Genomic DNA, 24646 nt, shown 5'->3' with positions numbered 1-24646 from the left:
CTGAGAAAGTCTGAGAGTTTTGTGAATGAACTTTGAAGTGGGTGAGCAGGGAGCGAGGATGGCTGCGCGCGCGCCTTCGCGGGAGCGCGCGCGGATGCGGGGCGCGGGTGCGCTCCTCCGCAGCTGGAGACCCCGGGCCGGCCCGGCAGGTGGAGCGGCGGGTACGGCCGAGGGGGGAGCGGCCCGGTGGGGGCGGGAGGAGAGAGCTGAGTGCTCGGCCTGCGCCAGGAGTCTCTGCCACGCAACTTCGCTGGGGATTGTGTCTCCTCCTTCTCTTAAACTTGCGTGCACAGAGCCTCTCCGCTTCGCCCCCCGCCCCGCTCCCCGCCAACTTTCCGAGCCCGTCTCAGGAGCCCGGAGGAGTGGAGGGTGGCGGAGAGGTGAAAGAGGCTTAAATGGCTGGGTGGGTGGGTTCGACAGAGCTGGAGCAGCCAATGGCTTAACTTCTCCGGGAAGAAGGGACAGTTCCCACCCCCTAGCCCTCACGGTAGAATCCTTTCTCTTATCTCCCGTCTCAGGTTCTTTTGCTTTCCTTTTGGGGTGGGGGGGCGGAAGCTCGGAAAGGGGTCTGCAGCCCCTTCCCCCACCGCACTACCCGGGTTAGTGAAGCGCGGGTGTGCGGAGCGGACCCGGCGATGGGAATCCTGGAGCGCGCAGCGCTTTTGCCCGTAGCCCCCGCACACCGCACCTCGATCGGCGGCCCTCGCAGTGTGCGGTGCATAGATCGCACACGTCCGGGGTCTGGCAGTCGTCGGCGCCGGGGGTGGTGCCGGTGCCGCCGCAGGCTAGCGCCCGGCGCTCAGGCCAGCGCTCGGTGACAAAGAGCCGGCTTGGGGGAGGGGAAGAGGCGAGGCTGCCGCGCTCGCTCCCCACCCTCTTCACCTCCCCCGCCCCGCACGTGAAGAGGAACAATTTGTTTATCTTGGCCTTCAAGAATCCTGCCCTCCTCCCCGTTCTCGGGGGCCGCCCAGCCCCTCCTCCCTGCCCTCCCTCCGGGGCGCGATCCTGCCCAGTCCCGCCGGCAGCACCTTCCTCCCCCTTCCCTCGGAGCCTGCTCGTCCTCCAGCCCTCCAGCCCGCTCTCCCCCTCCCTTCTGGGACGCGGCCGTGGGGGAGGGAGCGGGAAACGCTTTGTCCGCCTCGCTGCCCAGCTCAGCCCCGGAGGCCGCCGGCTGGGAGGGGCCCGCAGCCCCGCCGCCCTGCCCCCGCCCCGCGGCCACCCCCGCCCCGCGCCTCCAGCGGCCGAGCGGGCTCGGCGCGCGAAGAAGAGGCGTTCTCGGTTTTGAGGCAGAACGGGTGTCTTGCCCCAGAGTCAGGGAGGGCGGTTCTCGCTTTACAAACAGGAAGCCGAAAACCACTGGCACACTGTAGCTTGTCTGATTGTACCCGGGGGCGGGGCCGGCCCTGCATCTCGACTGTGTCTCCCGCGCCCTCCTCTACCGATTTCTCCCCGGGCCGCCTCTGCTCCTCTCTCCGCCCCCCTCGCGCCTTTCCGCGGATCTGGAGACACTGGGAGCCTAAGCCTGAAGCAGGATTTGCAAGGCACTAAGGATTTTATCTTTGCCTACTCCACGCCTCCTTTTCATGTGTTTGTACGCGCGGATGGCGTAGAAATGGTCTGCTTTCGTGAGGCTCCCAAATCTCAGTCCCACGGAATTTCCCCCGATTTGGGGGGGATGGAGGACTTATGTGGCTTGACCTCGCCAGCTGGGCACCGCTGGAACAAAAGCCAGGGCCCTTCCCTGTGCTCAGTTGCTTTTCATCGCGGGTCAACAGTACTAGAGTTTGCGGCCAGAAAGTTTTGTGTTCCCTCGAGGGTGCCGCTGGGCCCTCGGAGGGGGCGAGGGGAGAACCCGGAGCGCGCGCTCCTGGGTTTTATATACTCCCGCTGGTGGAAGCAAGCCCAGGAGCCTGACGTTACCTGCAAGGAGGTAGCAAGCCTAAGCCAGAGCTTACTTTTGAAAATGAAAAGATACTGCTTACTTGAATGGATGAGACCTAAGCTGTAAATTTCATAGTGAATTCCGGTTTAGCAAGTTAACAACAGATAGACTTGAAAAATGATTGCCTGAAAATAACATTTCTAAAATCAATTTTTGTGACAGTTTAGCCTGTTCATTAGACTGGTGTAAAGTCCAAGGCTATAAGTAGAATAGAAGTATATTCTGGCTTCAACTGTATTTCACATGGGCATCTCTCACTGATATCAGGGGCAAGTCTGTGTGATGAGCGTAATGAAAATAAACAGCCTTAAATCTTAAAACAAGGAGTTGCATACAAGTTCGGTGTGCCACAAAATGGAAAGAAAAAATTAAAACCATCCTCTACAAGTTGTTTTTCCTTTAAAAATAGTTTAAGAATTCACATTGGTCCCTGAAATGAAAGTTTATTTTAACTTAGCCTATGTATGATTTAAAATCTTGAAAACAGAGGTTGCAGAGTCACTGTGGATCTTGCTTTTCTTGAATTGGAGGCTGGGCTATAGGTGGGCTCTGGTGGGGCACAGGGCAATCGTATTTAGTTCGGAGATTGGGCCCTCTATTTGGGAAGCCCTAAAGAAAAGCGATGATCAACCAGAGCCAAATAATGATAATGGCGATGATAAAAATAAAGACGAATAGGACTCTTCTCTGTTTTATTGCTATTGTTTACCTTTGTAGGGCCAATATGTCCAAAGTACTAAGTATTGATTAGTTCGCTTTCTGCTTGGCTTGGACTGAGAAGGCTGTTTAATGAGGGCTTTACCTCTTGGTTTGTTTTCTTACCTTACACAACAAGCATATGCATTAAAAACAAACAAAAAACAAACCAGCCAACAAAAGGCAGGGTGGGTGAGGTGAAATAGAAACCCTCCTTGGCTCTGGACTCCTGGGAGGGGCCTGGGTTTGCCTGGGTCTCTAACAGCCTTGGCAGAAAGCAGGGCGCACAGGCCTGGGTTTGAAGCTGCATTACCTCAGGTCATTCTGGACATGCAGTCAGGTGACCTGCTCTGCTCCCCTCCACTCCCCCCCACACTTTATTTATACACAAGTACCCCCCCCAGGCTTATTGGTGAGAACTATTGATTTCACCTATTAGAGAGTCTCAGTTGAAAACATGCCTTTTCCTAAAAACAGTTTTAATTATTTGTGGTAACAGAAGGAGACATTGTTCATCCTCTGTACTTGGAACTGCACTCCTGCTTACAAATGTAAGGTATATTCCAATGGACAAATTCATTTTCAAGCCAGAGATAGATGCCTTGACAAAGGTGGGGCCACTCAGGCACACGAAACGCACGGCAACGCAGTCTTCACAATCTCAAAGCCGTGGCAGCCTGCCCGGACCTAGATCAGTCCGTGTTTGCACGGCCTTCTCACCGTATTAGCACCCTCATGATCTTCAGAGTTTAACTCATACACAGCTCGCCCACCGCAGGGATGTGGGTGATTCCTGCTCTGAAGTAATCACATAAAATTCATTTGATAATGAACATATTAATTACTGAATATTGGAGGGAACTGTAGCACATCTAGAATGTTCTCATCCATTCCTGGAATAGATCCAGGAAATGTCAACAGATCGGTCCGTTGCTAAACCTCCTTATAATTGAATCTGGTTTCCTGTTTCTTATCCTGTTGAAGGTAAATTACTATATCCAGGTTTTTGGCAAGCTCGTAATGTCAAACCATTTGTAAATCTTTCCCATGAGCCCTTTCATTGGTTTCTCCTATTCTGCTCCCCTGGGTGGTGAGATTGGCAAGTGTCTCTTGAAAAGCCTTCCATAGGCCAATAGCCCACACAGGGTGTGCCTTAAGGTTGTGAAGAACTTGTTGAACTTTGTTTCTCTCTATTTGACAAGTGTTTGTATTTTCTTTGAAATCCCAAGAAGCATTCACTGCCCCCTGCCCAAAGCTCCAGTGCATATTAATTGTTATTTATGTTCTTTGGTTGTGGTGGATTTTATTTAGTACTGGCCAGCCGGCAATCAGAAAGGTAGAAACAGAGTTAGTTAATCATTAATCATAATCTATAAAATGCTCTTGGGCTGAGCTGGTTTCCAGGGAAAGCTGAGTTTTCAGGCAGGTAATATATGTGGCACCTTCCATCCTGTCTCAGAAGTATAAGGACAGGCTTTAGAACCATAGTAGATTTTCTGCTGACTGCTATGAGGAAAATAAACAATCCAGGTACATGGTGTACTGATATTTCTCTAAGAAGAAGGGTGAGGCTTTTAAACATTAAAACAGTTACATAGAGTTATTTTCTAAAGACTTCCCTGAGACCAAGAGCCAGCGGTTGTTAACAAGGTTTCTTAACAGGGCTGTTCCGTTTGGTTGAGATAATAATGAGGGATCTGTCTCCCTCTTACCCTCCATCTCTCCCTCCTCCTCTCCCCTTGGTGTGCTACATACATAGAAGAAATCTAGTATAATAAGCCATGTTGCATATTTTCACATTGCATAGTAATTCTTGGACGCATTTAAAGTACTTATGTTTTCTTTAATGTCATTTATGGAATTTTATTTGTGATCAGTGCTCTGTGTTTGTTAATTAACAGTTCTGTATTCTTGAGCTTAGGGTGGCCATCTTTTCTGCCATCTTTTCCTTACTATCCATCATAGAGAACTGTGAAATCAATCAGACATCAAAATCTTATAAAGAGGAACATACTTAAAACTCGAGACTTCGTGTGTCTGCCTTTTAACTCTCCCACATAGCTTTGCAGTTTTCACTGTTATTCGGAGGTGATTTTCAGTTTTCAGACTCTGTGGCTGTTTGCTTTGTGTTTCCTTCCCCCTCCTGCTGCCAACCTTTTGGTGTTTTCACTGATCTTTAGCACCTTTACCAAAGAGTGGGAAGATGCAATAAGAAGAGAAATTTCATTTTGGTGCTTCCTACTCTTATAACTAATAAAGTAATTGGGTGAGATACCAATTATTTTAGATCGATTATGGATTTGGTTTTGCATACCAGTTAGTCTTCATTAGCATGAAAAATAGAGGACAGATTGAATTTTAAAGTTTCATTCATTCTTTCAACAATATGGGTACCTAGTTCATAATGCTTCTTAGAAGGTAAAATGCTAAATCACACTTTTGCATCCAACACTTTGGCAATGTATATTCTTTGTAGATTTTCAGCATTATTTTAGCTGGGTTTGAGAGGATAACAGGTTTTTTGTCTCGTCATCAGCATCAGGCTTGATGCCAGTGACTTCCCAACAGCTTCAGGCTGAGTTACAGCCCCTTCTCATGACACTTCTTAAGTAAAATACTATGCTTTACTTTCCTGTTCTTTCAAACTAATTCATCATTGGTTTCTGCAAATAAACAAATAAATAATTTTTAAAAAGCTGATTTACAGATGACTGCTCCCCAAATTATATTTTCATTAAAAATACAGCATGCTTTTCGGAGAGACACATTCCAGAATTTCATTATTCGTGTTTGCAAGTTGGAAATGTAGCTTCTGCAAATCACTTATCACCAAGGACTGATTAATTATCCTTAACTTTAAACAGTTTTTTTTTGTGCTCAAATCTAAGAAAGTTTAAAGGACTGGAGAAACAAGGTTGGGTAGAATTACTCAGAAGGTGGAGTCAAGAGCCTGCTGGGCAGCAAATGCTCCGAGATCACAGGGCTCCATTCAGAGAGGGGCCCACAGGTTTTATTTGACGTCCACCTGGCCAGCGCATCTGTTACGCACTTTGAGTGGTGCGGGAGCAGCTCCGCCTAGGGAAAAAGCACAGCCTCCCTTAGGGCCCAATCCACGCAGGCTTAGAAAGGAGAAATTACTGCTGCAGCTCAGGTTTTTAAAGGCAACCTGCACATACTATCCTTGGGGGAATTTAATAAAAATCTCAAAAGGCTCGCAGCACTTTCTCTGACATAAGGGAAGTGATTCCTGAAGGATAATCTAGACACATTTTGATTCTACTGGACCTCCCATTGGTTGGAATGACTTTAGGCTGAAGTGGGATCTTACGAAATATGAATAATTAATGTTCATCCTCCTTAGCAAGGAGGCCTGGGTGTGGGTGAAAAATGCCTCAAATCATTCTCCTTAATGTTCATCCTCCTTAACAACTGTAGAAAACTTAAGAGAAATACTTAATTTTTAATTAACAACCCCCAGAATTTCCTTTCCGACTCCTTCCATCTCCATCCTGTCGGGTAGAGTCTGGTTAAGCCACGTTTCCCAGGACGGTGAACTCTCCAGCGCTGACGTGCGCGTGGGAAGACGTCCTTAGGGTACAGCACTGTGCGTCTCCTCCATGTCAGAATAGGTCTCTCCGCCTCCAGAAAACTCCTGTCGCCTTTCCCGGCGGGGGACAAGGTTGAAGTGCCTGGGAGTCTGTTTGACCGGATTCAGCCTGGGTCGCCGCTGTGACTCAAGGCTTGCTCGGCTCCGTTGTGCCCTTTCTCCTCCTGGTGGTGGGTTATTTTCTTTCCTTGAGTGTTTGGTAGGTTATGAAGGTAGCTCAGTGATTGAGAGTGAATCCGAGGGGACTGGTACCCAGTCATGGGCTTTAAGGAACTGTGGAGAGTCAGGCAGGAGAGGCCAGAGGGGCTGAGGATTTCTCATGGCCTGGGCTGCATGGCTAGGGAGACAGACATAAAGCGAGATGCTGGGTTTTGCTCATTTGCGGTAGGTGCCAGGGGAGTTTATAGAGGTGAAGTTTGCTTTTTTGTAATCTATTCTGAACCTGCAGACCTTACTGAAATGCAAATATGTATTTTCCAGAGCTAAAGGCAATGTTGTTTGTGTATGGAAAGAAATCATGTTTCTAAAATACTTCAAAGCTCTTTGCCACTCTAATGGGTTTACTACAGGTTTCCTTGAAATTGGTGGTTTTCGTTCCATGGAGACTGTGGCAACATTGGGAGACATTTTGGTCGTGGCACCTGGAGGGGTGCGACCGCAGGCCAGTGGGTAGAAGCCAGGGATGCTGCCAGACACCCCGCAGTAGCCGCCACTCGAGGATTACCTCGGCCAGGCGTCAGTGTTGCTGCTGTTGGGAAACGGGGCCTGAGACAAGGGGCTCCCCTAGAATGTTGAAAATGCAGGAGCATGCAGATTTACCCACAACTTTTTAAACATTCTCATTCTTTAAGGCTTGGAGCGAGGAAGCGGCGCTGCCCGTGGTAGAGTGCCCGGGAAGAAGTGAAAGGACAGCTGGGCTGCATTTCAGCGCCAGCCTCCGACCCGCTGGCTTTTCACTGTCGCTGTGTCTCCTTGCTGGTCGGAACCGTTACCGGGGCTCATTCTTTTTACCTCGCAGAGGGGTTGTTAGGTTCAAATGAATAAAGGTATACACATGCTAGGTCTGTTTTTATGAATTACATTCAGTTCACTTCATTGTTTACCTTTTGCCCAAGTGCAGTCTTCAAGTTGAGTGATTTGAGGCATTTTTCACCCACGCCCAGGCCGGGGTCCAAGGCCCCGGTGCTGAGCCCCTGGTTCCCACCGGACGCCGTGTGCAGGCGCCCAGAGACCCGGCTTCGGAGCTCTCACTGGCCGCACGCGGGGCCTCGGTTCACGTTTCAGATTAGCCGTCTGAAGCGGTCTTTGTGATTTTAGGAGAACATGCTAATAGAAGTCATTAATAAACTAACATTTAGGGAAATCCTAAAGGTGCCAGACACTTCGTGTCTTCCTCCAAGCCTCCTGTAGCTGTAGCTTTCTTGCGCTGCTTTCTGTAACAACTCTTATTTCGTTATTTTTCAAATAAAATCCCTTTGTTGAGGGAGAAAATTAGTTGGTGTGGCAGAGAATCAGATGGAAGGATGGTTGTTAAAAATGAGGTCTGTCCTTCCTTTTTTGTTTGACCAGGTGACTGGTGAGCACCATGTCTTGACATCAAGCTTTTGGGGGGGAAACTAGACCAAGGGGAGAGCATTTAGAAGGGAGCAAGAAGTGAAAGGACTTGAAACCGAGTCTCAGGAAGAGCAGGTGGAAGGAAGATCCGAGGTATTTGGTCTGACTTAGCGGATGACACCGATTGCTTTCTAGAGTATTCGAGGAGCTGTCGGGTGAGAAAGGACTAAGGCTCTTCATGGCCTCAGGGAGACAAAGTTAGGGTTGGTGGTTGGCGGTTACTAGGAGCTAAGTTCGGCTTAGTAGTAAAAAACAAAACAAAACACCCCTCCCAATTACAGGAGAATTAAAGCTGTTCAGAGAAGAAATAGGTGTCTCGATGAGTGAAAATGTTCCACGCAGAGTTGTTCAATTGGCTGAAATGTTGGTGAAGGGATGACAGCATCTTTTTTAAATTGTTACCCTTTTAAATAATACAGAAATAAAATAGATGAGGACAAGAACTTTGTGTCTTTCTTCATCTTCATATTCCTCATGACTAGAAAAAGACCTGGCTGTGCACGAGAGGAGCGCTGAGTATTTGTGGAATGAATTGCTCCCTGCCAGTAAATAGATTAGGAAAGGACTTGATTCCTCTCCCTCAGGGGTACCCGCTTCTTGGAAGTTACCATGATTTGGAAGCTCTCTCCAGAGCTTCTGTTTGCTTACATGTACACTAAATATTGTATGTCACTGCATGTTAGTCGTTTCCTACATAAATGAAATTATATTACGCATAAGGTTCTGAGACCCTCTTTTTCCATATACCATATTTTGGAGATCTGGCCAAGTCAATACACAGAGATCCTCAACTCATTCTTTCTTAACTGTTAGATAGTATTCTAGAAGACGAATGTTCCAGAAGTTGTTGAGTGACCCCGTCGATAGAAACACTGGTAGTTTCTCTCTCTCTCATCTCTCTCCCTTCCTGGGTTTTTTTTTTTTGTTTTTTTTTTTTGCCAATTTAACATTACTACAATGAATATGCTTATCTGTATTTTCCTCATATATATGTGAACATTTCTATAGCACATTTGGACTTCTTTCTCTATATATAATATGTATAAACAGAAAAAAGTTGGCCAAAAAAAAATCTCTTGATCCCATATGATTTAATATAGCACCCGAACCTTACTACAACCCACTTTAGGGCAAATGATAATTGTGTCTGCTTTCGAATATGGCTTAAAAAAGTGTCCACTGTAGGAACTGGTGTTGGTCTTTGCAGTCCAGGGTGAGCACTATCAGGCTGTAAAGTCTGCATCTGGCAGCACGTCTCAGAGGAATGACTTTCCCTCTTTTCATCTGGCCCTAAAGAGGAAGTCCGGGGGTCTGTGCTCATCCCTCCCGCCCGTGCTGCGCGGGTGGGAAATTCACTTCCCTGAGCGGGTCTGTAGCTCTCTTCACCTTTCCCCAGCTTCGTGTTCACAGGGTGCCCGAGACCTGCGTGGCTTCATTGTGCAATGCGTTTCCGTCGGTGGTACAGTACCAGGGCGGCAGGTCTGCGAGTTGCCACTTCCTCCAGGTTAAATTACCCCGACTAATCCCGTCATCTGTGTGACATGCTAATAACAGCCTGCTGACCTGGCCGACGCTAGAAGATGCCCCCAAATGGCCTTGCCTTGACAGCACCTGTTCAGACGGTGAGGAGGCCATCACTTTCCATTCCACGCGTGTGCTCAGGGGGTCTGAAGACCGCCCTTTGTCGAGCCCCTGGTCATTTTGATTTGCCTTTGGCATAGCAGCTTCCCTACCCCGAGAGACTCATAACTGTAGCCTCAGTTTTTACGTAGCTGGGGCACTTTGACTCCAGAATTTGTGTTCGTGGCTCCAACATTGTCCTGCCTTCACCTGGCTGAAGTGTTCTTTCTGGAAAAGCTGGTGTGAGCAGCTGCATTTTCTAAATAACCACGCCGTGCCCAGGAAGAGTCCTTGCCTACTTGCCTTGCCTTCAGGTTTTAAGACGAGTTTGAACAAGGGTCAAAATTAAAGACACGTGGCAGTGCCCGGCCTTGCCTGGTCCCCCCGTTTCATCACGGGGAGCCCGACGTCATTGTCTCCTGGCCTCACAGACTCTGGCCTTGGGCACCCCCCTTTTCCCATGTCCTTTGCCACTGCCTCATCCCACCGTTGTCAGAGCAACAGGAGCACCCGAAAACTTGTACACGGCGTAGAAAGCAGTTACTTTACCCACAGAAATGGACCAAGGGTGGGGGCGTAAGGCTCGGTTGCCTAAACTTTCCAGGTCTTTCTCTACCAAGTGATGCCAGTAAACGAGGCATTCTGCTTCCATGTATGACAGCGATTTTCACCCGGTGCACCGCATAAAGCATGCGATACCTGGCGACGTAGGCAGGGGCACCAGCCTCTTTAACCTTACATTGTCAGATAAAAAAGTGACAACAGCCCACACAACAATAGCCATCCGGTGTGGGTGAATCAAAATCAAACCTATTTTTTTTTGTCAGATAGGCAAAAAATATATGTTTAGGAGTGCTGAAGCATTTTAGTAATTTTTAGCATTTAGCATTTTTGTGTTTACGTGTGCTGTGAGATGGGAAAGGTTGAAAATCACTGATATACGACCTACATGCTGATTAGTGGCAGTGGTTTTCTGCCATTTATGGGTGCGACACAGCGTCTCAGTGAGCAAAAACCCTTTGGCCAGCCAAGTTAACGCGGCTTCAGTTGGAAGACAGCCAGGTCTCGTCGCTTTCAATAGCTCAAATACCGGGGTTGGCTGTGCACGCGAAGAAGGCCCTTGCCTGGCATCTCGCACCCAGGCCGTCCGCTGTGGTCAGCCGAGAGATCCGCCAAGGTGCTGCTCGGGCTGTGCCGTCAAATTCCAACCTTGGACGTCGGCTGACAGTCACGTGTGAGGAGTCAGGCTCAGTTTCGCTGCCCTGCCGTCTCTCTGGGCCCTGTCATCCCACTTTTTTCCCCCTGGGTCTGTTTCTTTCATTTCCAGCACCAGAAAGTTTGAAGGAGGACTTTCACCCACGTGTGAGATGGGCAGCTGCCTTGCATTTTGTGTGAAGTATAATGTTTACCTTTTATTGATTAGAATCATAAATGGAATACTAGTTATCTCATAGCTACCTCATTATAATTATGAAGCAAAACTGTTTTCTAAAAACTATTGAGATTGCAGCCATGTTGCCGTAAACTTCTAATTCCTTTGGAAAGTGTTTTCTTTATCTCTCTTTGAAAAAGGGCAGAGATGATTGGTAATAGCTACTAAATGACTAGGATCAAGTCGTGTCTTATTATGGAGTTTCTTTTTTGAAACATATCTTACAGAAATTAAGTGTTCCAGACCTAGTGGGTGTTTTTTTTTTAAAGGAGCTTAATAACTATGGATATAAACTCATAAATAGGAGTATCTGGTCATTAACATTTACGCAAAGAAATTCAACATATGTCAGAACTCAAGAAAGTTTTCTGATCACCAGTGGAATAAATGAGACACAGTCGTTCTGTTTGTCCTTGAGTTCGGGCTTCAGAAGACCTGAGTGATGACAATGGCAGTCCCCAGCAGAGATAAAACGTACACTCCCTTTGCTTGCTCCCCATCTTCTCTCCTCAGCTCCTTCTGTCCCCAGTCCTAATCCACTGTGGTATTTCAGTCCATCCTTTCCCCTGGCTCAGAGGAGAGTGTGTGGCGGGAGCCATGGCCCCTTTGCAAAGCGTGCAGGTGGTATTTGTCTTTAATCACCCTCGGTATTTTCTCACAGTGGTGTGTACAGGTCGGCACCTCAGGATGGTAACATTCTGTTACTATTCACATCCTGCGCTCGCCCTTTACCAGATGTTTGGTAAACAGAGGTGGTTTATGTAAAGAAGCAACTTCTCAGTTTAGAAGTAGTTATGGCTGGGTGGTTGAAAACGTATTTTGCAGTTTAACTAGGAATTCCTAAATGCTTTGCAGCTGCTATTGGGTTTTCAAAAACATTTACTTTCTTCAATGAGGCATGGAAACAATGATTTTAGTCTTGGATTTCATGTTGCTTAATTCCCAGAACCTATTGAAGGATTCGAAAAAGTTGTTTGTCATAACTGTAAATAACCATACTCAAAAAATATTTTTGGCAGGTTGCCTTTGTTAGATGGAATAGTCTGGAGGCCCCGGTGAACTGGGACCATGCAATGGCAACTGGGGGCGACCAAGCAGATGACCTGGTGCTTTGCCTATCAGGGATACCTGGTACTCAGGCTATTGAGATTCAAATGAGCTATTGCTTTTTTTCAGTGTTTGATCCTTCTCTTAGATTGAAAGGACCGATATGAATCATTCAGGGCCTTTTATTACCTTTGAGTTTGCGTCCAGATTGGAATTAGAGCACCAGGAAACAGGTAGCCACAGTCAGGGAGCTTAATGATGGTGAGTTCTGGTGGGGGTCTTGCCTTTGTTCGCTCCGCAGAAATGCAGGTTGTCTGTGTTACCGGTTCAGTGGGCTCGGTGGGCTCGGTGTCTACCTGTGGTCTGGAATGTCCAAGGACTGCCAACCTAGGGATTTTGCTTCCCTCTTTACCTTAAAGTGGTGGTGTAGTTGTTTCCGGTATTGGCTCTCGGGGTGGCGACAACCATATATGGAAGGGGACTGGCTCTGGTGTTCTCATTCACTCTTTCTAGTGCCATTTTCGTTACTCTGTTAACAAAGAGTGGAGACATTGAGTAATTATTTATGTCTGTCTTCTCCTTCACAGTGTAATGCACACTTCACTTGTTTTCTTCAACTTTTCATAATATATGTGTTTATGATACACTGAAGAGCAATACATTTGTGAAAACAGATAATTAGCTATGACAGACTTACAGAAAATGAGACTATAAGAGGAGGAAGCAATAGAGTTGCTTAAGAAAAGGATTCCGTTACTAGGTTTGAGGGAAATTATCCAGATCAGAAATTCTTCAGTGTTAAACTTCACAACCATACGGGTGGCCCAGGTTACAGGAAGAAGTAGATCATTTTGTGGTTTTTAAAAACTTAAATATTTTTCATAGTTAAACCATCTCTATTTCTAATTCTCAAAATAGATTTTTTCAATGGAGAAATCCAAGACACCGGGTATTAACGTGGGAGGAAGAAACTGCCGGTGTTAAAACTCCGCCTTGTCTGCGGCCTGCTTACCTTTAGTCTCCCACAGCACGAGTGTGTATCACTTTTGAGGAACCTTTGTTTAATAGCTATGTTACCTTAAAGAATCATTTGCCTTTCACTTTGGTGGCTTGTGCACTCAGGGGAGTGGCCTTGGAGAAACAAGTGGCTCATTCAGCATTCATGTGACTCATTGGTCCAGCCCGCCCTGCCCACCTTAGGGATCCTTCTCAAAGGGGACAGTTAAAGCGTAAGTGTGTGTAAAGAAGATGAGCCACAGGTTGTTATTTCTCTTATTATTGTATAGCATCTTCTACTTTCTAGATGAAAGAGAAAACTTGCGGAACAGAGTGGGAGGCATTGATTAGGGCAAAGAAGGTGGGGGATGGGGTAAAACTCATGTCATGTAAGGTAAGCAAGGCTCCAGTATCGCCATTATTTCTATGGCTCTTCCTCCCTGGGCTAGATCATGCCGCACACGTGGAGGCCATGATAACACCGTGGGAAAAGATCTATCTGGAACATTCTTAGGTATACTGGTTCAATGCTTATCAGAGAGAAAAGAAGTGGCATTTTGTGGGCGTTCCACTGAGAAAGGGAGAAAGAAAAAGTTTAGGCATTTTACAGTCAAGCACAGGATGAGTTACACTTGGTTGCTGTCAGCTCTTGGGGTCTCTAAGCATTGACTGGGGACTTGCGTGAAGGCAGTTCTAAGGCAAGAATGGGAAGAGCGGAAAGGTTGGGATTTGCCTGTGAATTGAACCCAGTACCACTGGGGATCAGAGTGACAGCTTCCTTCTCTCCACCCCCAGGAGCTGCTTCTGCTCCCCCCACCCCCTCCATTCCTTTGCCTTTTGTTCCATGAATAAATATTATGTGGTTTGGTGCTCATTACTCTTTGATACGAAAAAAGGCAATTCATTAGGTTAGAGGAGGAGGGGGAGGGAGACACTGTTTTTCACCCAACGCATCAAGCGCGGTTACACTGATTTGAAATTCCCAGAAAAGTAATAAAACAGTGAAAATAATGATGAAACAGCTCACGGGCTGACAGCTGCGCAGCACACGGGAGCGCTGAAGACAGGCCCGGGGCTGCGGCAGGACAATGTGCGGAGCATACGGTGCCATGGCAGGCCAGTTGTGGAACTCGGTGGCCGGCTTTTGTCTGGGGGACTCTCCCAGCTTTGGGTCTGCGGTAGCTCTTCAGAAACTTCCAGCCTCGTTGGCAGGAGGGCTCTCGGCACCGCGCCAGCCTTGCTGTATGGCGGCTGACTCAGGCCACGCGGGAAAGCTCCTGCTTGGAGAGCATTCACACCTCCTTACTCCGGTCACTAATCAAATCCCTTGTTCGGGGAATGTTAAATGGGGGTCTTTTTCCATAGCAGCTCAGTGGCTACGTCACAAAAGGAAGGTTTTCTACAGGAATGCCAATTAATGATTAGATGCCTTAATGCACCAGTGCTCACTTCTCCTTGTGAGAGTGAACGCTGTTTTGTTTTAGTGCTTTTCAGAAGCACTTTGCACGGTACCTCTTCATTCTTCAGGCTGGAACCACTAAAACCAAGAAGTATGTCAGGGCCGGTGTAGTTGCTAGAAAGGAGAAGTCCATCTGGTTTTTACAAGACCATGCTAAAATAGACCCTTTGCTTTGCATGGGCCTATTTTTTCAATGTGCGAAGCTGGCATGTGTGTGCATAAAATGACTGATTAACTCTGCTTCCCTCTGGAGGGGTCTCCCTGGCTGGCCCTGTGACCATGCTCCACGTTGGCCAGAGTGGCACCATCATCCTGAGTCCAGGACTGCAGCCTCCATGTCGTCGTGGTCACCCTTTCTGGTTCCTTGACTCGAAGGGCAAGGGAAGAGCCGGAAGGGCTGCGTGGTCCCAGGAGAGTGGTTCCTACAAACACAGCAGAAGGCGGGTCTCGGAGACAGTCACACTCTGCAAGGGAGGGCGGTGGCTGTCGCTGTCTTGCTCCGTGCGTGAGAATATTTTTATTTCAGGAGCTAAGAGGAAACTGATAGTAATAACACTCTGACTGAACAGCACCGGTGCCACCCTCTTCTTGGTCTGTGTGGGACCTGTGTTTGCAGAACACCCTCAAAGTTTGTGTTCTGGTGTTGGGATGAGTGGGTTTCTTCTTCTCATGAGCGAAGGTCATTACAAGGCCAAATCTACTGGGAGAAAATACATATGTATGTATATGTATATTCATTTATTTCTGTGATGTTCCGCTAATCACTAATCAGAGATTATATTTTACACTGGGGTGCCGCTGGGGGAACCGATTTTTTTCAGGCCTTAGTTTTATGTTTTTGATCACCGGCCTTGGGGGAAAAAATGTTTTTAAGGGAGGAAACTAGATCTTACAAACCTGCTGAAAATGGGTATTTATGTGCTGGGGTGTTTATGCCTGTGCCCCGGATGTGATTCTGAGCATCCAGAGGGATGGTTATTAGGTCCTGTTTCTGTTTACTTGCTAGGTTGGCTATAGAAGCTCCTTGCCTCTGTGTGAACATCCTTTCAGCTTTTCCTTGATAGTGTGTTTACATAAGTCAAATTCCTGGGAGAGGTATTTTTGTTTTTACTTTCCCGAGTTGCCTGTGTTAGAGGAGCAATCTTACCTTTTCTCCCTTTAAGAAATGGAAGCAAGAAGATAATGACTAGAAAAGACTGGTCCTTCCTTACCCTTGCCCTAGGCACTGTGAGCCAACCACAGCCACTGCGAAAGGTTTGAGCACAGGATCACAAGCTCCCCTGAGGGGTAGGCTTGGCGGAAGGACTGAGAGAATAAGAAAGAGCTAGGAGGGGAAGCTGGAGACCAGGCGGAAAGGGTGAGGGGAAGACATGGTAAGACAGTTCTGGGTGTTAAGAATAGGGGAAAGTGGAAATAGATGAAGTATCCTCGTTTCCATTAAATTAAAATTTTGAATACCTCTACAGCCCGTTTACACCGGCACAGCAATATCAGGCCTTCTCATTATGCAGCACGTTGTAAGTGGGGCTACAGCGAGACTTGGCTGGCTGCTAGGTCACTGGGTAAGTGTTGTAGGTGACAGAGCAGAAGGACAAACAGCCTATTGAATGGTCTGCCTTTGGCTCTTCCAGTTGGATGAAGAACTATGAATCTGACAATCCAGCTGTGTTGTCTTACAAACTATTAGGAAATGTAATCTTCAGGGGTTATGGGGACAGTTCAATTAAAAAAAACTCTCCCCAATGTGATTTGTATTATAATTATTTAATACCTAAAGGACTCTTATAATTGAATTTTAGGGTGCTTCATTTGCATTCCAGCTGGGGAGAGTTACAAATGCTATCTCTTTGTTGTCCTCTAATCACTGTCCCAAACATGCACAAAATGCCCTGTGATGAAATTATGAGCATCTTCTGGGGACCTTGTAATTACATACTATCTAGTTATCATTACAGAGCACCAGGGGACGATGAGCCAATCGGGTAGCTGGAGTAGTTGGTTGGCCATAACCCTATAATTGATAGCACAAAGCACCTTGGGTAATACTACAAATTTTATAAGGGGGTCCAATCTAGATTTAGGGGCAGGAAAGGGTTACATACTAATTTTTAAGTTACACAAATAGAACTTTTTCAGGCAATGCTTCTTGAAACGATAATATTAAATAATTAACTGACACCTTTGTTTAGAATAAATGAAAGATGACGTCTAAAGATGCAGACCAGACACCCTGCAGCTTATGATAAAAGAAAGGGGAGGGTATTGTTGGGTACGTAAAGTTACGTATTTGTAAAGCTAAAATGAAACAAAGAACAATAAGAGAACATATGCCACAGACAGGAAATCATTACTGGATGGGGGTATGTATAAATACATCTTTGAATTAAAGGACAGAGAGTGAATGTTTGCAAGGATGCTTGTGCAACATAAGAAGTCTTCAGCCTTCTCCTCTGAGGGCCTCACAGAGGCATTTACTTGCAGGCTCTGCTGCCTTGCCGCGCTCCTTAACATGGTCGCCAACTCCGCACAGCAGTTGCCTCTGAGTAGTGTTCAAACAACCCTGACGTGGGTCCCTCGGTATATCATTACCTCGTCTCATATTTAACCTTTTTCTAATAGCCTCCCCAAAGTCCAGGGTTTTCGGGTAGCGCCAGAGGAAGACATAGAAGGTGTTTTCCCCCTTCTTGACTGTGCAGCTGTGAAAAGTATCATGATCTGGAAGTCGTCTTTGTATCTCCTTCGTTTGTCCTACGAAGGGCCTGGTAGATGTGGAGGTGACTTATTGAAGAGGTAGGCCACGCTTTGTGGCAAGTGTCAATAATTAATAAGAACTTCTCTTTTTCCAGCTTCTGCTGAGGCTCTTGCTTGATTAATTGTATTCTTCCAGGAGAGCAGGGCAAGGGATGGAGTACATGCATTCAAAGAGTATGTGCCTCTCCTCTCTCCTAAGCTTATCAGCAAAGCACACGGGCCCTTCAGAAGCCAGGAGCAAGCTGAAGAGTCGTGGACAGGCCTGAGACCAGCAGGGATGCTTATTTTGGGTAAACAAAACCTATTCGCCCAGTTGCCCACAACCTCGTGACCACCGTGCTTTTAGAAGGATGTCACTTCTTATTAAGAGAGACATGTGGACACGATGACTTCTCTGACGCATTTACACGTGGCCTGGTGGCTGTGGCTGTTCTCAGCCTGTGCTGTGTACTTCTGTCAGTTTGCTCCCCTCCCGGAGTGCCAAAGTCAAAATCCTACTTGGGTTTGAGCACAGATTAGAGGACTGGCCCAGCTGCCTTTGGAGCTGTGTGCGTGGTGTGTGTGCGGAGGACTCCCCGGGTCCTCGAGGTAGGAGGAAGCCTCTGCCCCACAAACCCAGCGGCCGGCGTGAGCGGGCGCTCCCGAGCTGGAACCAGGCAGTGCTCGGAGCCTGAGGCTCTGTGAAGGCGTGTGTTGTTGTCTCTTTAACCCCCTGCCGTCTTCTGGCCCCACAGTAGTCCTGTGGACATGGCAGGTGCTCAGTACATACCTGTGGACTTAATCATCTTATAGCGAAGCATGGTTGTGCCTTGGCGCAAGGTTTCCTCCAAATTCCGTACTTTCCTCTCCATCCTTCCCTTTTTATGAACCAACAGAGTTCTCTCATCTATCAGTGTATCTAAATCCTTCTTGAGCCTGTATGTGTGAGTGAGTAGTTTTGGCTTCTGCACCTCCCGAAGCGATGAGTTTCCTGTTTTTATAGGCGAGATCCCAAGATCTCTTATGTGTTCCAAGGTGGGGGGAGGAGCTACGGGGAAACAGAGTGGATGATGGACAGACAAGGGGCCTCACCCGTGAAGAGGGTCTGTCTGTTGCATCCCTTCAGTCTTGATGTGCGGGTGATGCCTTCTGTGAGGCACCGGGCGAAGGCAGGGATTCTGTAATTTACGGAAGTGACTTTATGTGGTCGGAGCACTGGCTCAAAGGTTTCAGGACAAAAGGTTCTTTTGATCTTCCGTTCACGGACCGTTCTTGACACCCACGTACAATTTTGGGAACAAAGTGAAATATACGTGGAGACTTGGCTTGCATTGTGGCAAATAGTTTCATTAATACCAAATCTTTGTGCCTTCAGTAAAGTTACTTGATATGTGGGCCTCGGTTTCCCCACCTGTAAAGCAGGGGTTACAGTAGCTTCATCCTCTCAGTGCCAAAATGAGAACCGAGAGAGAGAATTCAGGTTGAATTTGCAGTCAGGCTCTGGATACACATAAGCACTCTATAAATATCAGCTGTTATTATTAGCACATCACCCAGATGCCCACTGTTGTGCCTCGTGATGGAAGGCTCAGTGGGTAGCCGACATGTTTCCTCCAAAAAAAATTCAGCGTGACCGTGTGGTAGGTGATGCAGGGAAGAGCGAGCTTTTGTTGCTGGCTCCCTTGAACTTCTTGTGCAGAAAGGATTGAGTCAGTGGTGACCCCACGGCAATGACTTTCCATGGGAGTCTGGGTTCCTTCAACACTGTTGGACTTGCCACATACTGCCCTCCATTGCTGATTACTGCCATTCCCTTGGTACCTTTAGTGAACCAGCAGCTGGGCAAAGCACCGAAGTGACTACTGCACCTGGGCTACTGCCCCTGCCCTGGAGGAGCTTAAAGAGGATTGGGGTGGATGAAGGATGGGGGTGTGAACCACAGGGCCTGTGCAGAGACTCCCAAGTGCTTTAGCTGTTGAAACAGAAGGTTCAGGGCAGATAGTGATGGGAGAAGGGGCTGGTAAGGTAGGCAGGTATTGGGATTCAGGGTGTCTTCTATGTCATGTTCAACAACTTAAACCCTATGATACATGTGGAGAGAAACCTTCAAAGGGAGTGATGTGGTCAGTAGACTTCAGATAAAGTACTGTGTCAACCCTGTGAAGGATGGGTTTGAGATAAGGACTGGAGGCAGGGAGGTCAGTTGAGAGATTATTGAATATTCCAGCAGGAGATGGTAAAGAGCTCTAAGTAGATGAGTGGTAGGTAGAGATGGAGATGTGACACCATTTTCACAAAAACATTAAGGAAGTAATGATCGAGTAGACAAAGGTGATTGAAAGTAATCGGAGGCGACTTCAGGATCTGTGGCTCGGGTGAAGGCATCATTACCCAAAACAGGAAATGCCTTAGGTTTTGGAGGGAAGATGATCGGTTCAGCTCTGGACATACAAAGCTTAATGGCTTCTCTCTGAAGGATGTCCAGTAGCCACTTGGATATGCAGCCTAGAATTAACCCAGAGGCCTGACCTTTGAAGATGGCTAAGACTTCAGAGTGGGTGGAGTTGGCAGAGGGTGTGTAGCATGAAAAGAGAAGAACTAGGCAGGAACCTTGGAAAACAACATTCAGTAGCTTTTTGGAGGAGGAGCCCCTCAAAAGGAGGTGAAGGAGGAGGAGTACCACTCATCTGTGAGGACAACCAGTGCGGCGGTGCAGTGGAAGCAGAGGAGGGTGTAGCCAGTAGTCGGTGCCCGGGGATTTGACATCTGGAAGCCCCTGGCTTGTCGTTGGGGTAGTGGCCGTGGGATGGCGGCCCAGAGGCAGTGAGTGAGAAGTGTGGAAGGGGCGGGCTGTCTCAGCAGGAAAATACAGCGTGCGCAGGCAGTGGGGAGGGGGCTAGGAGGAGATCACGCATTTGATAGAGGAGACCCCTTTCAAGTAGTTGGCGAGCCTGTTGGAGATGTCTTCAGTATTTGTGGCTTTTGTTGTCGTTCTTACAGTGTCCATTACAGTCCATTATTATTTTAAAAGAGAGTCCATTCAATTGAATTATGGTGTTGCCTCTTTAAAACATGTACATTCTCCTGTATATAGGAGACGTTCAGCTGGTTTGCCTTGTATATGAGCAACTATATGTGAGTGATATAATTTGGATTCTTGCAAAGGACAAGTAATAAAGCCGTGTGATTGCCAATACACTTTTTCATGGTGAGTACTTTATTGTTTCTAAATAAACACACTTTAATAGCTTTTGTTTTGTAAAAAAAAGTTCTTTAAGTTGTGTATTTATTACTTTAAATATTAATGTTAATTTCTGTTCTGATATGAGTTGGAGTGTCTTTTAATAGAATCTATATGAATTGAATGTCAAAACTTCAGGATATTGAAAAATAAGCTAAAGTTGGGCTTAATTAAAAAACCAAAGTCGTTGCCCAGTTTCTTTAATTAAAGAACATGAGAGAGCAATTAATTTCTATGAATCATTTGTTTTGGAAGAATTTGCCTCTTCACATTATAGAATCTGGGTAGGACTGGGCTGGATGGGTTACAGGGCACTTGTGGACTGGGTGCTGACCCGGTGAGACCGGCAGGTGACCCTGTTCACAGCCCCTACCGTGGAATTCAGGCGGCCCCATCCCTGCCGCCTGTACCATGGGCTTTCCTATATCGAGGACAAGGTAGAATCTGTGATTCCTAGGAGTTCCCTTGTTAAAGGGCTGTGACGAAGGGTCAACTCAAGACTAATTAGAGTTGGAAATGGGCCCAGTAGTGTTGAAAATTCAAACACCAAATCCACCTTTCCTGGTGGTTCTGCTTTTTAAAGAAGTTTCTGGGCTTCTACTCTGTGATGGCTTTTGGCATCTGTTCTCTCATCTAGATTTTATTGTGCTGCTTGGGGGTGACGCGTGCAGTGTCCCCAGGCTCCTGAGAGAGCACATGCTAATGGTCATTACTTCTTTCCAAATTAAGAGAGACTTGGAAGTGTCTGGATGCCTTTCCCTCCTGGACACTTTCCCGCCAGACGTAGTCAGTGCCCTCTAAGGAAGTTACGTTGGTGTGTTAGGGACACCGACACTGCACTAGGCACCTCCTAGGGGCTGCAAAAAGTAAGTCAACACAGGCCCGGTCTTGAGTGCATTTAGGAGAGAATCAGGAAGGGGGAGTATCCTGGGCATCGTTTGGGAGGAGCTGTCATTTCTAGTTCTGAGTTCCCAGGGATGCTGCCACAGGCGTGGCAGGGTACACAGCGCCGTGGTGGGAGAGGACAGGATGGACAGGGAGCCGCAAGGACACTCTGGAGAGCACAGACGCGTATTGTGAGAAACCTCAGAGACAAGGATAAACCTAGACCTGTTGGAAGAAAGAGTATTTTGACGCCTCAAGTTGGAAGTTTGAGAAGAGAGAAGACCAGAAAATGGTTTTCGGTAAACGTTTAGAAATTTTGGAGGGAAATCTGGGTTTCTCCTAAAAACTGGAGTAAAACGTAGGGATTTACATTTCAAACTTTAGTTTTCGGGGTTGGTAGTGAAAAGTGGCTCAAAGAGAGTCTTATTTGTCTTGAGGTCGAATAAAAAAGACTTCTCGTTGCTCTACCCCAGACAGCTTACAAAGATTTCTTTCTGTGAGTGAGTGCTCTCGCCTGCCCATCTTTGTCACTTGGAGGATGCACGCAGCGTCTGACTGCACGTGGAGAAATCTACCATCTTTTAACGTTGTTGCCCCATTCCATTGAGTTAAATTTTTTTTTACTCTTTAAATGCATCATCTCATTCAGATCTAAGTGGTCGGCAGTAATAACGGACTTCACACATGGCTCTTTTGGTGGGAAGGCTGTGCTATACCTTTTCTGTGGCTGAGAAGGGGGTTTCTCTGAACCCCTCAGACTTGGGATCCAGAAAACAATGTTACTTTTGAGAGAGAGAGAGAGAGAATAGGAACATGTGTCATTTATCATCTACTTTGTAGAAACTTAAAACAGTATGTTTTTGTAAAAAAAGATACTTACAACTCCATTCTTCAGCGGTGCCATGCTGTGAAACTGGGGGATAATGTTCCAAACCTTTATAAAATTGTGTGCATGTAGACATATATGTACCTTTTCCCTTTCTCCAAAATTGTCAATCCCTTATGATAAACATTATGGTCTATTTTGCATGTATATTTTTAAGCCACCCTAAACCTTTCTGGAACAAGGTGGGACTAAATATGGAGTCACAGTGCTGTGTACAAGTACATGTGGTCCGAACTGGCCCAGCTCTTTCCAGATTGTAGCTGTCTCTTTACAAAGCTATAGACTAGGGCATTACCTGGAGGAAGTTTGAGATGCTCAGAATATCATGTTTTTGTCTTATTATAATATCATGAATGTACTGGTTTATAAGGTGTCTTTAACATTTTATTTTTTTAATCCTCACCTGAGGATATGCTTTTCATTGATTTTAGAGAGGAAGGAGCGGGGAGAGGGAGAAAGAGAGAGAAACATTGATTGGTTTCTTCCCATAGGCACCCTGACCAGGGATCAAACCCACAGCCTAGTTACGTGCCCTGAACAGGAATCGAACTCACAGTCTTTTGGTTTATGGGATGGCACTCCGACTAACTGAGCCAGCTGGCCAGGGTGGTGTCTTTAACATTTAAAATTTTACCTGGATCACGGTAAGTCCCAATGAAACATCGATGTTTGAACTTCTTTGGCACAACGAGAGAAAGACAGCTCTCTTTGCTTCAGGAACCACTGTGCAAACAAACGAAACCTCTAAGAAGCCGAGAAGTTGAGTCTGAGTTCATCCTAGTTTATGTGCCCCAGTGAAAATGACTCTGCCTTTTGACATTTCTCTCTGCAGCGTGTCTGGTGGTTCTTCTCAGTAAAACAGCTCTTCTATAAACTTGGAAAAATGCAGGCTCTATGAAAGCTTAATGATAAGTCTGTCCCTCAGTCTAGAGCCAGGCTGTTAGCCTCCAACATGTGCTTTGACACTGGAAGTACAGGTTCCCTAAAACCACGGTTTTTTAGGTTAATAGTTCACTATCACCACAAGGTAACCTGTCCTTCAGGATGCTATTGAGTTGCAAGCTGAATGTGACTGTGATGCTTTCGCTATTGGAACAAGTGCTGAAGGCCACCTTTCCCCTGTCTATTGGTAATTTCAAAATGAAAAGTGAGAGCAAAAAGAATAGTTAATAACATAATCCATATGTTTTTCCATGAGGAAAAAAAAAGATTAAGGAAAAAGCTATTAGATCTTAGCTGTGACCAGTCTTTATATGGAAAAGATTAATTCTAATGGACTAACTATATTCAAAATTAGAACTGCGGGAAAGGATTACCCACAACAAAACGCAAAAGATTAATATGGAGGCACGATGCCTCCGTAAGGACTGGATACCCTTAAAACATTAATCTGCATCAGACACATTTGCACAGTCCCATGCTATCAATAAGGAATTAGAGAAACAAGGATGATATTCATTTAACCAGAGGTTTCATTAATTTGGCTTTGGTTAATAACTGCCTTTGTAAGACATCATCTAGCTTGGATGTGCAGCTTTTTGTATAAGGTATCGGTTGTAACCTGTAATTTAATACTGCTTGTCACTCATTAGGAGAGGCACTTAGAGTCACATGGTAGGCGTCGCACTTTGGTTAGCTTTTGACCTCAGGAGACGAACTTGATTGTGATTGGAAGGCTCTTTTCAAGCTCACGATAATTGCTGATTTGCTTCTTTGGAATAGCGAGTAGCAGTTGCCCACATGGAGAGACTTAGAGATGCTGACCACACAAGAGTGCCCGTCTTCAGATGCATCAGCAGTGCGTATCCCGAAGTGCCTCCTTAGGTACTGTTGGGGAAATCTGTGATGACAGTGTTTGACTACACCAAGTGAGCCACCAGTTCATGTCTGGAAGTGGATTAGGAGGTGTGAGGGAAAAAGTTGAAACAATGTATCCAGGGACATTTTTCTGCAATCGACTCCTACCTAACAGAAGACTTGAGTGGGTAAACCTAGGTTCCTTTCATATCCCCTGAAATGAGTAGACAAATGGTTACGACTTCATCTCACACGTGCGTTGATATGCGCCCACCGGCCAGAGTGCTCTGAGCGCTCCCGGTGAAGAAGGTGAGCCATGTAGCTGTGCGCGTTCATGGGTAACATGCCCCAAGCTTTTGGAAAGTCTCCTGTGTGAGGGTAGATGTAAATCCCAAGTGCCAGCCCTTTGCCATTGATAGCAACCCCCATGACACTTCTTTACAAGCTCGGTGTTACTGATCCAGGTGGGTTGGCTGTGTTTCGCTCCCTTAAAACCTTCTAGAATGTGAGTGGAGTGAAGCATGATTCACTCCCTGCCCTGGAGGGTATAAACCAGCTGTGACAGTTCAGCCTGGAAGTGGCCACAGCCACCATGGATGGAGGGTAGTGGGACGGGCACCCAGGGTTAGCGTAGCAGTTTCTACTGTGACTTTTGAAGGGATGAATCCTTCCAGGCATCCCAAAGGCACTCGGT

At 46.6% G+C, this 24646-nt stretch overlaps 1 protein-coding gene across 2 annotated transcripts in view; it reads left to right on the top strand.

The window, feature by feature from the left end:
- Positions 1-24646, top strand: part of MAML3 (mastermind like transcriptional coactivator 3) — a 363464-nt gene that overhangs the window by 2008 nt on the left and 336810 nt on the right. The gene's annotated exons all lie outside the window — the stretch shown is intronic.

Source organism: Desmodus rotundus, chromosome 9 (genome assembly GCF_022682495.2).
Source record: "Desmodus rotundus isolate HL8 chromosome 9, HLdesRot8A.1, whole genome shotgun sequence".
NCBI lineage: Eukaryota > Metazoa > Chordata > Mammalia > Chiroptera > Phyllostomidae > Desmodus > Desmodus rotundus.
The sequence above is the reverse complement of the archived record's forward strand: the minus strand, read 5'-3'. Positions and strand labels throughout refer to the sequence as shown.